We start from the raw sequence: 14,811 nt of genomic DNA, 5'->3' as shown, positions 1-14,811 counted from the left end.
TATTTAAACACACACCGTATATTTAAACAAAGCGGTAAGTGATTTTAATCTCTAAACTTCTCCTCCCTCCCCCTCCTTCCTCCTTCTTCTTGCCCTCTACCACCCACTAAAAAAAAATAGAGTTTAGAGAGGAGGTGAATGTTCAGCCCCTTTTGAAAATCATGAGAGATTTACATTCCCCTACAAAATTCTGTTCTCCAGATTAGCATAGCTGACAGGACTACCACAGCCCAATTCTTTTTAGTTCATATCTCCTTAAGGTTTCTGTAAATAGATTGAAATTATGATGCTGAGAGAGGTTGGAATAATGATATTTTCTAGCTTAATAGTCTCCCTTTTTCTTTTCAGTTGGCTGAAATTCACATTGCTCTTAACCACTTTTTAATAAATTCCAAGTTTTGAACACTGTGCATTTCTATACAGTTTGCAGCTGCAAATAAACAGACTTAAAATGGCTGCAGATAATTCTATGATTTTTAGTGTTTTTATGAGGATAATGAAGTGAGAGTTTCTGGAAAAAATATCTGTATGCATTATTTTTTTTGCAGAAATTTTTTCTTGTTTAGAAAATAATGTTCTACGCTTACAAGCTACAATTTTCAGTAGACTGTTTGATTATTTTTTTCTGTTAAAACTCCCCACCATATTTAAAACCTTTCATTTTTTTCCCTGCTCACATTTCTTCACTATTGATTATAAAGACAGATCACATGGCAGCATAAAATATACTGGAAGCTTTTCAAAGAGTGCCAACCCTGTGTAAAACAGCTTTTCTGCACTGAGTCCATTTCAAATGACAGTCACTTCTGTACCTTATTATTGTTTTTATTCTTATGTTTTGTCAAACCTTGCTTTTTTGATCAGTTAAAGGATCCTTTAGCCTACAGGTTTCCCTTTAACCCTCTTGAGAACAAGAAGATTCCAGAGTTCTTTCTGTAAGGCTGCAAAAAATGAGTGAATTGCTCTACATTGTGGTGAAGCTTTTGGGACTATCCTTCAGAGGCTATTTAACTGCATTCTGTCAGTGAATCCTTCATCGCACTGTTAGGCCCATCCCTGGGAATTTTATGGTAGCATTTGTGAACGTGGCTGTTGGACCACCACAGAAAGACCAGCCTCACTTTCACAGGGACTTCTGTGACTGCCTGTGTCCTGGTCAAGAGAGCAGGTCTCAGGAGCCACTTGTGTCAGTGCTGCTGTGGGGCAGCTGCACTGGCCTGCTCCATGCTTCAGGTCACTAGCATCCCTGACAATTGTGAGAGCATGCTCAAAGCTGACTTGACATCTCTGACATGTTGCCAAATTGTGTGGTAAAGAAGTATTTCTAGCCCTTCCCCCTGAGACAATCCTGATTCAGAAGGTATGTGCAGGTGTGTTTGACCTGGTATGGGCTGAGCAGCTTAGAAGTCTTTTCTTAATTTACTGAGCTTTCTCCTTATAACACTTACTGCAATTGCAGAAGATGATGAGAAATTTGTAGTAATGCCAACATAAAAGTAAGAAAACCCAGATGGTAGACCCCCCTGGCTTCTCAAAAAAAAACATGATAAGGGTATCTTGGGGCTTTCCATTTTGTTTTGGTGTCTTTGAGGAGCTGATGTATATTTATCATATATTTTCAAATTCTTTCTTCAAATATAAAAGTTAGAGGTTCCCTTTTATATATGCTTTTTTGTGGTAGCAGCAGACTTTGAGAAAAATGAAAGGCTTGCTATTACAAAGTATAGGAATTGGTGGTCTGCACTTAGGTTTGCTCTCAGTTCAGTATTTTTTCATGAAACAATGTTGCTGCATGACTGGGATATGAAAAGTGGCAAACAAAATTTCCTGAACAGCCGAAAATCAAAAATAAACTAGCATGTAATGCAAAATGAAGCAATTTTACAACATTTCTGTAGATTCACATACCACACTTTCCCCAGATATCCTGATTGTTTAGGCTTCATTTAGAAAGGCAACTATGTTTATATTCTATTCTGTCCTGAAAACCACAAGTTATGTTAGGTTTAACTGGCTCTGGAGAAATTAAAGGAATACCATAAAAAATTGCCAGACTGCAAAAATCCAGTACTAAGCACGAAAACTAAGTCAGTGTGTCAGCAGAAGTGCATTTTGAAACTCAGAGCTTACCATTAAAGGTAGTAGATAAATTAAGTTCTCTTGGTCTTATTTTAAATTATTGGCCTTTCCATAGGGGACCAGTTGGGTCTTCCTGTTTGAATGGTTGTGAATTCCCATTTTCCTCCCTTTCACCACTCTCTTGATACAGCTTAAATGTGCTTTCCTTGAAAAAATCCCCCTATTATTGACCCCTTTTCTTGTGCAGATTCACTTAATCTACTAGATGAACAATGTTAGTGATAGTACAAAATTTATCCTGGATTAATCTATAAGCTTTATTTGACAGAGGATGGAAAACAATTGAGATTATTTCAAGAATAACTGCAGAGTACCAATTTTGCAAGCTTTCCTCTCTTATTAATGTTATTAAATGCTTTTTAGCACAGAAAAGGACATTTTGAGTTGGGGTACCTTAAGTCCTGTAGACCACATTTTGTTCAAAGAAGCAGTTGCAATTTAAGAATTTCTCCTGAAATTTTTCCTAACCTTTCCATTCCTCATAATCTCTCACAGTACTGGTATTGCAGGCACTGATTTCTAGGTTGTTTTTGCATTTTATCTTCCATTTAAGGTGGAAGCTCAGTCTTTTACACAGCATTTGCTCACATCTGCTCATAATTTTGGAGGAAAAAAAGTAAGCTCTGAAAGCTTGCCAGAACTGTAAGATGTTTTGTTCTCAATCGTTGTGCCCAGGTATTTTTTCTTCTCCCTTTCCTCCATGATATTCTGGCTATGCCTTTATGCTCTGGTGTTTTGCAGCTAGAGGTACTACAGTATATTAAGGTAAAAAACTAGATAATTTGAGCCACTTTGGTCACTGTGAAAATTCTTGGCCTGTTTCTTCTCTTGTATACCATATTCCTCTAAGGAAAACACTGCTCTGAGGTGTTATTAAGCAGGATGAGATGTCAGAAACCCAGGTTTCTGGTTCCACATAGACATGGTGAATATTTTCTGTATATTGAATTATGCTTCACACCTTGATTAAGAAAATTAATATAAAAATAATTGGAATAAGATAGCAAAATTATGGACAAAAGTTTCCTTTTTCATACCTTCTTTTACTGGTTTCTACTCCACTGTAGGACAATAGATGTTGCATTCATATCAGCATCTGTGAAATTCTTTCTCAGCAGAAAGCAATGAGAGAAACTCACATGTGCAGGCTGTATCTGGTGTGAGATGGAGATGACTCATTTTCCTTTAAACTAGAAGTCACTTCTCAGGTGCAAAAGCTTTTTCTGCAAATAGAAAAAAAAAAAAATAAAAATTGTAAGTACCCTCTTTTTTAACCCTTCTCCTCCTCCTCCCATTCTTTGCTTTTTATAAATTAATATAATGAGAACAAATCAGTCTGAGTCAGTCTTCATTGACTATGAAAGGATGAGAAAAAGAATGTCAAGATTCCCCAAAACCTCTGTTGGTATCAGCTTGCTTGTTTTGAAACTATTTTTTTGTGAGTGTTGCATAGTTGAACCAGTGATCCTCCATAAGCATAACAGAGCTAATTTAATAGAGACATTCTTAATATTATTTTAGATCTTGGACAAAGTTCTGATTTCAGCTTAGTTTGGTAATAGTTAAGATCTTAGTTATGACTTTGATGAGAAATTGCCCTGGTTTCAGCCAGGACAGAGTTAATTTTTGGTGGTAGCCATGAGGGGAGGAGCCTTAAGCCTCCTAGGCATGTCTGGGTTGTTATTCCAAATCCAGTTACCACCTGGGGCAGGAGTGAGTGACTCTTGCTTCTGGGAGCAGGGCCTTGGCTTTGGGAGGAACAGAGTGTGGTGGGGCAGAGAACCATAACTATTCACTGCTGGGCAGCTGTCAGGTCAGGCATGGCTGGTATTTTTACATGGGAATCACCATCTCTTGTACAACATTATTAATATTCTTGCTGCCGCTGTTTGTTTTCATATATCATAGCTGTTTCCAGTAAATTGTTCCTTATCTCAACTCTTGATCTCTTCCTTTTGTCCCTTTCACAGGAGGGGATGCTGGCAGGTAGGGGAGGAGGGAGCAGTCTGTGGCCTCCCTTTCAGTGGGAGTACTTAAATTGGGAATACCATTCCTAAACCATTACAAAAATATAGTTCAGTACCATTTCAGAACTGTCATCAGAAGTTATTTTCTTTATTAATTTACTGCACAAGTTTCACAAGGGTCTTGACCATAACACAGAAGTATGAGTGACAGCAAGCTGAAAGCATTTATGTGGCAACAGAAATGAGGAATTGAGAGGGGAAAACAGTTTTAAAAATTCACCTCTGAAAACTGAATTTTCCCAACAGCAGTGTACAATCTGCATCTTTGCTCTACGTTAAATATATGAAACATACGTGAAACATGTTTGGAATTTTTTATAGACCCCTGAATCCATAATATCTGACCTTTAGAATAATAATTGTGGTATTTGCTCTTTTCTTCAAGCTTTACCTATACGGACATAAAATTTTAGTATTCAGTTTTGTTTGTTAGAAGACTACTTTGTTCTTAGAGTCAGTTCAAAAAGCTTGAAATGGAATTTTTTTTTAAAAGTAAATAAACCACCTATACTGTCTAAATTTAATCTGGTTGTTATTTTCCTTTGAAGAAATTATACAACTGAACATTTGCAAAGGACACAGAACATAGCAAGACAATGAAAACCAAGAAAAGGATGAGTATCTAGGGTGCTACTGCTGTTCTGCAGATTTACATAATTTTATGTTCAATTCTGATTGCATCAACATCTAGGTATGATCCCATCCAGGTTGCACTCTAAATAAGATGGGTGTATTTATGCGTATCTTGTGCCTGACAATGGAACAAAGGAGCTAAGGAGCTAACAGACTGCCTAATGAACAGTTTTCTAATAGTCTCTTGATTTAACTCTAAAAGAGTTAAAAAGAGAAAACCTCCATCTAAAGCCAAAAGTTGTTTGAAATAAGCCAAAGTGTACATGCTCATACCAGTGTTGTATTTTTGGTCAGATGAGGAAGACCTGCAGCAATAGAGCACCTTCTTTTCAGTTCTAATTACTGATTCAGCAACCAGCAAGGAAATATGCTTAGTGGATGGATTTGATTATGTATTCCTTAAGGTTAACCACAGACAACATCTTTACCTACCTGCATGATCTACAAGGTATGTAATTGAGGAGAGTATTTACAATACTCCAAGAAATGACATGGAGGCCAGAGAAACACTCTGTGACTTTGTTCTCCAGGGAGAATGTGGGTTCCCATTTCTTTGTTAATTTCTGTGCACGTAGGAGCAATTGTACTTGTCCTTTAGCTGATGCTTTCCTGAAATTACTATGGATGTAAATAACTATACAAAAATCTTTGGATGGTTCTTGCCATAATTACATTTTAAAAAGGGTGCCAGTTCCAAATTGTGTCAATGTGAGTGATGATCCATCAGTACACTTTACCGATCTGAGTGGATAATTACTGAAACCCCTGAAGGACACATGCAAATCCATTTGGAAATTACCATCGCTATTGCCTTGTGCTCATATACTTGTACTCCCAGGATGAGCTTTGGATTTTTCAGGATTGATTCTTTTCAGGACAGAGTCCAGACATAGTGCTCACCAAAATAGATGTAAAGATTTGGAGATAAAAATATCTATTTTACTATCGGTTCTGACGTATCACTGAGTGTTAAATCTATTCTTAAAACTATCTGCTAGCCATCTTAAGAAAACATCCTCTCCTGAACACCAGTGTAGTACTGATTCTTATACCTGTAAGCTTTAACTAAATGGCAGCTTAATGGAATACTGCTTGTAATCCAAGAAAGATTGCTATTTTATTGCTGCAGTCTAGATTCTGTCTTTCACCTGTCCCATATGTTTGCCATTCCTCTTTCTATTATCTTGTGTTCCAACTTTGTCTTCACTGTATTAGTTCTGGGTAGATTTTAATATAAGGGGAGCTGCTTGTGAAAAAAAGCACTATCCCTCAAGTCAAACAGAAGCAGAATCTGGGTTTTTGACAGAAAATCTCTCTGTGCTTGTATTTCTCTACAGCAAACTTCACAAAACCTATCCAGCCGAAAAAATTTAAGTATCCAGAATTAATGATACCAAGGTCAGTTTTCAGCAAGATAGTTTACAGAAGCACTGCATTTAGAAGTGCTAATTCTTTTTCTATATATAATTACACAAAATATTTCAGAAGTGAGATGTTTAAAAAAATGAATGCAGCCCTTTCCTTGGAAATGTATGTCGTGTCTGAGATGGTTACCCAAAACAGAAGAAGTATGTTCTTTAGCATGCTGGAAAATAAACTTATTCCTTCTGAGGAACACAGATGGTGTATGTGTTCTGAGAGACAGCATGTCGTTCTGCCTCTCCCGTAAATTTGTTCTTGTGGTTTGGTCATGGGAAATGAACTGTTTTACGATTCCTGTGTTGTTCTTCACTTTTTGTACTATGAGAAACTTGCATATGTAAGTAATCTGCTTCTAAAAGACATTGTGTTTTAGATACTGAAGTATATGTGTCAGGTTTGATGCCTCATTTTGTCTTCCAAATTTGAGAATGAAGGCCTGGGACTTCAGCTCCTTAAAAATAACCATGAATTAACTTGATGTGCCTAGTTTAGAAGTTTGTTGAAGTCTGCTGTTTACACTGATGCTGGGACAGGAGGGACAGTTAGGAGTCCCATATGCACATACTTGAATTTGTTGCTTCTATCATTTTGCTGCTTGACTCACATCCAAATGGACAAAACACTACTGAAAGGTGCTCTCATTCTGGTCTTGTATCCTTGCTAGTTTGCATGTTGAATACCATGCCTTGACGGTTAATCAAAATTTAAAGGATGTATAGATGTTTTTATGTGAAGGAATAGCTACTGAAGAGATTTTGTGTCTAAGAGCAGAACAAACTTGTTTGAATATAGATCCTTCTACTTCAATCAGAGCATAGATAAGGATGCTCAGTCAGTTAAAATATTTTTCTAAAGTTTGCAGGAGCTGGGTTCCATATCTAATGCAAACATCCTTTTTTGAGCTTGGACTGGTAGCTTAGATTGTATAGGTGTAATGTCCCCATTTTGAAATTAACAAGAGCACACTTAGGCAAGTCCTTAACCTGTACTAGATCATGAGGAGTATGAGACAGAAAACTTCAGTTCTGTGGTACTGGGAGCCATACTGATTTCTAATCTATTTAGAATCCATTCAGGTAGATTAGATTGATCAATTTATTTTACCTTTAGGTAATGGACAATTTTGGGATTGGGGAAGTGTACAAAAAGCTTATGAATGGGTACTGTAGCTATGGGTGATATCTGTGACCATCTTTTGGAAAATTAATTATTTGGAGGAAGAAAACTTGGTATGTTAGTATCACAGAAAAATTTATCTTAATGCATTCTTAAATGTACATAGAGGCAGAGGCTGAGTTCTCCTTATCTCCCCTGTGTTTGAAAGAGAGTTTGTTAATGAATGCTTGAGATCAACAAATCAGTTTTAACCAAGTACAACAGAGTAGAATTCAGTACCCATTTTGTTTGTTTATACACTAAGATTTTCAATGTTCCCTTTCAACATCTCCAGTGCCTTTACTATGAAGTAAAAACAAAAAAAAAAAAAAGAAAATAAAATATAAAAGAACATTCATAATGGGAATTGCTCTAATAAATTCTTGTCTTCCAAGTTCTGCTGGAAAAATTTATTTGGATGAATTTTGATCGAGAAAAAAAATGCTTTTTTCATGTGAAATGAATTCATAACAAAAGCACTACACACTTGATAATGAAGGCTATTCAGTGCATATAGCCAACTTAGTGTCACATTCTAGCAAAACATCTCCAAAACATGCATTTTTTAATTGTCTACAATCAATGTAGTGTTTATTCTAGAAACAAGGTTTTTTATATCCTCATATTAACTCTTGAAACATTAATGTTCTTATAACATGCATCCATTTGAAGAAATCTTAAGAAGTTTCTCAAACAGGTGGAGTGTTAACCTTTACATTTTGACTGTAGATACAAATTTAAAGGAGAAATATTACTGGAATCAGAGGAATCACAAATTGTGAGGTTAACTAGATTTGTAAGGTATAAGAAACAGATTTTATCAATGAGATTGTAGAGGATGTTTGAGTTTGCTGGAAAAAATGAAGTAATGTTTTTGTTGTTTAGCATTATTTTTTATGTTGTAAATATTCACTGTATGTGCTTCAATCCTTCAGAAAACTCTGGAAGTAATTTTAGCTGAGAACTTGTATGATTAAAAAACTTAGAAAAGGAAAGAATGAAAAAAGAGAAAGAGCTGTCTAAAAGACTAGTTGGTCGATACTTTTGCCTTAGTCTACTGTGATAAATTATCCCTTAGCTGCCTTTTTCTTATCTTCCATAGGGAAATTAATATACATTTCATCTAAGAGAGTTCCATTCTTGTCATATGATTAAGAAGAGCATTGATAATAGTAAAAACAGAAAGCTTTCAAGGAGAGAAAACTACTTACTGAACAAGGTCTGATGCAGTGTGCAAGAACATTCAGTTATATACACTACACAGGAGTGAGGAATGATCTCTCCCAAAACCCAGTATGGTATGGGTAAAGTATGATTTACTTGATTTGAGTGATTTTAGTGGAAAAATTCTTGATCCATAGTTGAATAAAATGGAAGAAGAGCCAGTCCCATCCCTTCTGTTCCACAGCACTAATAGTTCTGCTCATGAGACCTAGGCTGAAGCCAGAAAATCAAAGCTAAGGTTGTTATTTTGTCCTATTGTCCTGTTGTCCTATTTATCCTCCCTAACAGTTTGAATTGACTTAGTGCTAGCCATAACTTTCTATGTCTTAGATTTTCACAGTGCAAGCCAGTTCTTGACACTTCACCTTTTTTTAAAATACAGGATTACACACACTCTTTGTATTTACGACTATTTTTAGTTGAACTGTCTAGTTAACCTTGGTACATGAGTGGACCTGAAAGCTATTCAAGTAATAATAGCTAATCAACTTAGTCCCCTGTGGATAACCCTTAAGAGTCTGTCTGGAAACAATAATTTTCAGCTAGGATAATGTTCTTAGAAGTTGGTACAATGTTTTGGATTTAGTATGGAAATAGTGTTGATAATACACTGATTTTTTAGTTATTGCTAAGTAGAGCTTATTGTAAATGAAGGACTTTTTAACTTCCCATGCTCTGCAAGTGAGTTGGTGCACAAGAAGAAAGAAAAATTCCAATTTCCTTTCCTTTCAGTCCATTTTGATTTGGTTTCTGTTTTTGTTTGGTTGGTTGGTTGTTTTTTGTTTGATTTATTGTTTTGTTTTGTTTGGGTTTGGGTTTGGTTTGGTTTGGTTTGGTTTTGTTGTTTCTTTCCAGGCACAATTCTAGCGCAGGAAATTGGAAAAGGCTGAAAAACCAGAATCAAAACAGGGGCTACTGTCACACTAATTAAACAGAACTTATTCTTAGAAACTGAGTCTTCTGCAAAAAGGGAGAAACTAATTCAGGGCCTCATTCCCCACAGCATCCTTTAGTCGTCAGGAAACTGTATTTTTAAATATCATCAAAAATAATGCCACTTTTTTTACTTTACTCTGCTTGCCAAACATGAGTCCTGTAGAACCTTCCAAATATTAACTTTTAGTAAGCTTAGCCTCCTTACAAATGTTGTCATACTCTCAGAAGCAAGGATGGGCTGTGAGTTGTCCAGAATAGGAAGTGCTACCATTCTGCTACTACAATTTTTAGAAGAACAATTCTAAGGAACACATGATGAAGCTGGAGTATTGAGTTATTACCTTTTGGGAAGTAAACATGTTCCAATTTCACTTGTAAATTGTTTTAAAGGAACAATAAGATCCCAGCAGTATTTTCTTTTTCCATCTTTTATGTTGTCACTTACATGAGAGAAAAAGATAATAAATAGCACAGTAATAGTTCAAATAAGACTATCAAGAAAATCAGAAATTTAGAAAATTGCCTATGGAACATCTATTTTAATAGAATATTAAATTAAAAAGTGTAGGTGAGATTATTTAATTTTTGTCTCCATGTCTTTCTCTGCTGTGATTTACTACTATGTACATTTACATCTAAAAAATAAGCACTCCTGCTGGTGTTGGCCATTTTAGTAGACAATGTTTTATTATTTTACCTGATTTCTTTTTAAAGATGTATTATTTTAGTGCTGCTTCTGGTGACTGACAAGAAGCATAACTCAGCACAAAGAAAATAAAGAGAGCTAGGAACAAGAAAAATAACAAAGAGAAAGCTTAGAACGAGTTTTTTTGTTGGCTATGAACACAAACTCCTTTTGAATAATAGTAAAAAGACTACACTCATAACAAATTTAAGGAAAATATTTTCAAATTAAATGTTCCACGCCAAGTTTGGGCAAGAGAGAACATTTGAGGTTTGCATTCAAAAATTGCATCAGTTTTTGGGTCTGGTCATCCCCAGATAATGTTCTGAATATTCTGCTACAGATTTGGCTCATATATTTGAAAAACTGTGAAACTTTAATGCCCCCATTTATTAACCTGAATTCAAGCACTCACTATTCTCCCTTATTTGGTTTGATCCTCTAATCAGTACAACTCAGTAAGTAAGTAAGTTTCACCTCCCATTTCTAATAAATAGTGTGAATCTTCTTTCCCTGTTCAAGACACAAAGACTTTGAGAACCCAACTTTGAAATATATATTCAATGCGCAACAGAGAGAACCATATATGCCATTCTACAGGGCCTAAGGAAACTGCTGTGAATACAGGATCAAATGCTATTGCTAATAAAGTTTTCATGATATAGAAGAACTTTTGGATCTTTTGCGTTTTTGCTCAAATGATTGCAATTGCTAGCTAAATGAGGGTTTAGATGTATATGTACCCTTGTTTATTTTTAATGAAGACTAGTTGAACATGCACTTTGGAAATTTGAGACAAGCAACAGATTTAATGTCTTAGCTTGTTTTCCTGAATCAAAAGACATTTTGCTGGATTGTAGGAGACAATATGTGAATAGAAGTAAACAACTTTTCATGTCTACTCCTGTTAGTGGACAAGATGTTGCAAGGATTCTAGGATGCAGCTGTTGAAAACAAGGTAAGCTATGCTACCTAAATTCTGCTGATGTTTTGCAGTGACATTTACATTGAAAATGAGTTCTGACTACAGACAGACCTACAGCACCCCTCTCATATTTCTTCTTACCGTACTTCTAGTTACAGAAGGAGTAGACTAGTCCTTTCTGCTTTTCAAATACAACAGGAACTAGAGTAAAAGACCTATCCCTTTTATTGTAGGATATTTGGAATGGCAATGAGACAATGCCATTAACATCACATGGTTAGATGTTGTGAAAACCAGGAGAGCATACTGCAATACAGTAGGTATGGAGGCATTAGTAAGAATGATTTAGCCCTTTAAAATGTTTTGCACTTTTTCATTGCTGAAAAGATATACAGAAAATTATCAGTCAATGATCCAACTGTACTGGATTGTTTAATTTTGGAAAACTTACATCTTGTCTGTGTCTGCTTTTTTCACATATTCATTACCTGCGATGATGGTCAGAAAAGACTAAAGATAAAAGTCTTTAAGTGTATGCCTTGACCTAATGATTTAGAGGTATAGTTCAATATTTATTAGTTGTACTCCACTGCCAGAGAAAATGTCTGCACAGTGCCTTTTCCTAACTTCTTTTGGCGAAGAGTTACATTTTGAAAATTTAGAGTTCCTTAGCAAGTGTTTTTGGTGACAGAAGGATGAACAACAGAGAATTATAATGCTTTTACATTTCAAGAGAAAAATGCAATTTTTAATTTTTTTTTTTTTTTATGGTAAAGCTCAGTCTTGATTTTATCTTTTTCGCTCTAAACACTGGCTAAACTTGGGTCTAAGGCAATTTCTAACAGCAGTACGCCATTTATATTTGTTACTTTTGTAATTTGTGGCAAAGTTCTGTTTAAGAAAGATTTCCTTTTCCATGATGAAGTAAGATTTCAGTACCCTTCTGCCAGCTTTTCTCTGCTGTCTCCTGAGATGGATAATGGAGTTGTTCAGACCTAAATCTAGTTACTATGATGCTCTCTACTTCACAAATCCTTTGAGAGACAGGTCCAAAATCCAACCTTTTTCTGGACTTCATAGAGTAAGACCTCAGGGCTAGTACATGGTGTACCTAATGTTATTATCCATATAGATATTTCCTCTATGCCAATTTTCAAACAGGAGATTGAATGGAATGCTCTCTTTACAGCATCTTGTTACCTTAGATTTTTTTTAACTAATGTTTTCTGCTCCCATGGAAAATCCACACTGACTCTCATGGATCAGGTACAAAAGCATGACTGCCAAGCTCTATGATCTACTTCATCTGCTTTGGTGAGACTTGCCAGAAAAAGAAGCAGTAAAATGCAGGGTAACATATTTAATGCTGTTTTCAAGAGGGAGAGTAGCTCAATTTCTACCTGTATTTTCTGTTAAAAAACTGAGGAAGCTTTTTAGGGATTGCCTACAATTCTTTTCATTGTATTTCTTGATGAACATCAAACAAGCTTCACAGATCTGCCAGCCTTTGACTCATATTGATCTTTGATATCTAATTTATATAGACAGGGTCATATGAGCTTAAAACCTGTTCTAATAAAGCCAAAGAGATTGCTGTGGGAAGGAGAAGTTCTTGTCTTCACAGGCAAAATGACGGTGCAGAGGTGTCCAGCTAACCAACCATCCAGTCGTACTAGTAATAACAGTGCTACTGATAATATGAACTACTCTTTTGTCTTGAAGTCCTGATTAATACCAGGGCCCTCTTTTATTACCCATATGAAGTTAACTTCCTGATGGCTTTATAGTCTAATGAAGAGAGACAGAATCAAGGTGGGAGACCAAGTCTGTTATCCCCTTTGGTGCAAAGAGACAAGCAATATTCAAAGAGATCAAGAAAAAAACATCTAGGACTGCACAGGAATTCTTTGGCATTGGACTAAGAACTTCATATGGTCCCCCTTAAGTCTGAATCATTTCTTAACTACAAACCTGCTCAGTATCCCACAGCAAAAGGTAACTGAGAAATGTAGTGCAGGTACATCCTAACAGAAGATTGTTGTTGGAGAGCTCTTCTGTATTGCTTAGATATTTGCTAAAAGATTTTATCTCTGTAATTGCACCATCCCATCTTCATAGTAAAAAATAAAGGAAAAACAGAGCTCAGCACTGAGTTATTTATTTATTCTATTTATTTGACATGAGAAAGAAATCTCTAATCTTTTCGTAGCAAATTAAATAAGTGCTATTTGTACTTTGCATACTGGCCAAGGAGTTAATTTTAGGGAACTCCCTAAGTCTGTATTTGCTCATTTATATAGTTAATAGCCATTTGTTGATATGTATTTTCTATTCTGACTCTTCTGCTTATGTATATAATTTTATGTCATTAAGAAATTACTTGGGAGTTCATATATATAAAGTAGTAGGGTTTGGGCCTTTTCTTTTTTTTTTGTTTAGTTCTGCTCATACTTTCCATTTTGCCAGTCTCTAAATGCTTATTGTCTGTCGCTATGTTTTTGCTGAATAAGCACTGAAGAAAAAAAATGCACTAGCTTACCTGTGATTGACAGAAAACAAAGCTTCCAGGCAATGCAGACATTTCATTGACCTCCAATGATTTCAGGTGCAGAATTATAGCTCTCCTTTGAGTACACTGTCAGTGTTTATTTAGGTGCAGTGATTCAATGACTGCTGGTTTTAGTACACCTAGATCCAAAGCATATTTCTTCCTAGCATAATGTATGAAGAGAAGGAGCAGAAAAGTTTAATGTCCTACTATTTCTTTTTTGTCACTTAAGTACTGCTGAGCAGGGATATTGTAAATATTTCTCCAAGTGCAGGGAATTACCTCCAAAGTTCACCATAAAGCAGTTTCCTTCTGGTTTGATTAAGTCCAAGGTGTTATTCTCAACTAAATCTACAGTCAAGACATTAAGACAAAATGTAAAGAGCACTAACTTCCAAAAAAGAGGAAAAAACCAGGAGAATGAAACATTCAAAAACTCTGAAGGTTCTCTTCAAAAAAAATATTTGAAAGGCAGATGTGCTTTATGAGAGTTATTGTGGCTATATTCAGTGTCACTGCACTGTAAGCTTCTTCCCTTCAATGAATAAACATCTGTTTGATGTGACTTAGAGCTGGTATTCCAGTTGAACAGTGATTATGAAGATGGATCTTCTGGGGAGAAGTTACTGTTCTGTGTAATCCTCTATTCTTAGCTCAAGCACGTGACCTGCTGCAATTAATCAAGGACTTCTATGGAAGTCTAATGGTGTGTGTTTGGGCTGGAGGTCAGACTGGATGAATGCATTGATCCCTCCTGACCTTATAGCCTGTGGAATTTTTGCTTAATGAGGGCATGGCTGTTAAACAGGTTTATTTCCTGTCTCCACTTTTACCTATATAGAAGCCTAATAGAATGGAACTGAAAACAAGTGAATGCTGGATGATAGAAAAATATAACATTTTCTGATTTTTTTGGATGGAGTATTATCAGTATTATAGGAACCATCATTTTCTTTATCTCATAAAAAGTAAGCAGGATTTCAAATCTGTGGTCTATCATCATAAAGGACTATATAGGTAGAATGAGGTAGAATGAGGACTCTCCTTTATGAAAGTGGTGTAAGGCTGCTATACCCACAAAAATAGATCTATAAATTGACACTTAAATAACAGAGAC

This window comes from Parus major, chromosome Z (assembly GCF_001522545.3).
Source record: "Parus major isolate Abel chromosome Z, Parus_major1.1, whole genome shotgun sequence".
In the NCBI taxonomy this organism is placed as follows: Eukaryota; Metazoa; Chordata; class Aves; order Passeriformes; family Paridae; genus Parus; species Parus major.
The sequence above is the reverse complement of the archived record's forward strand: the minus strand, read 5'-3'. Positions refer to the sequence as shown.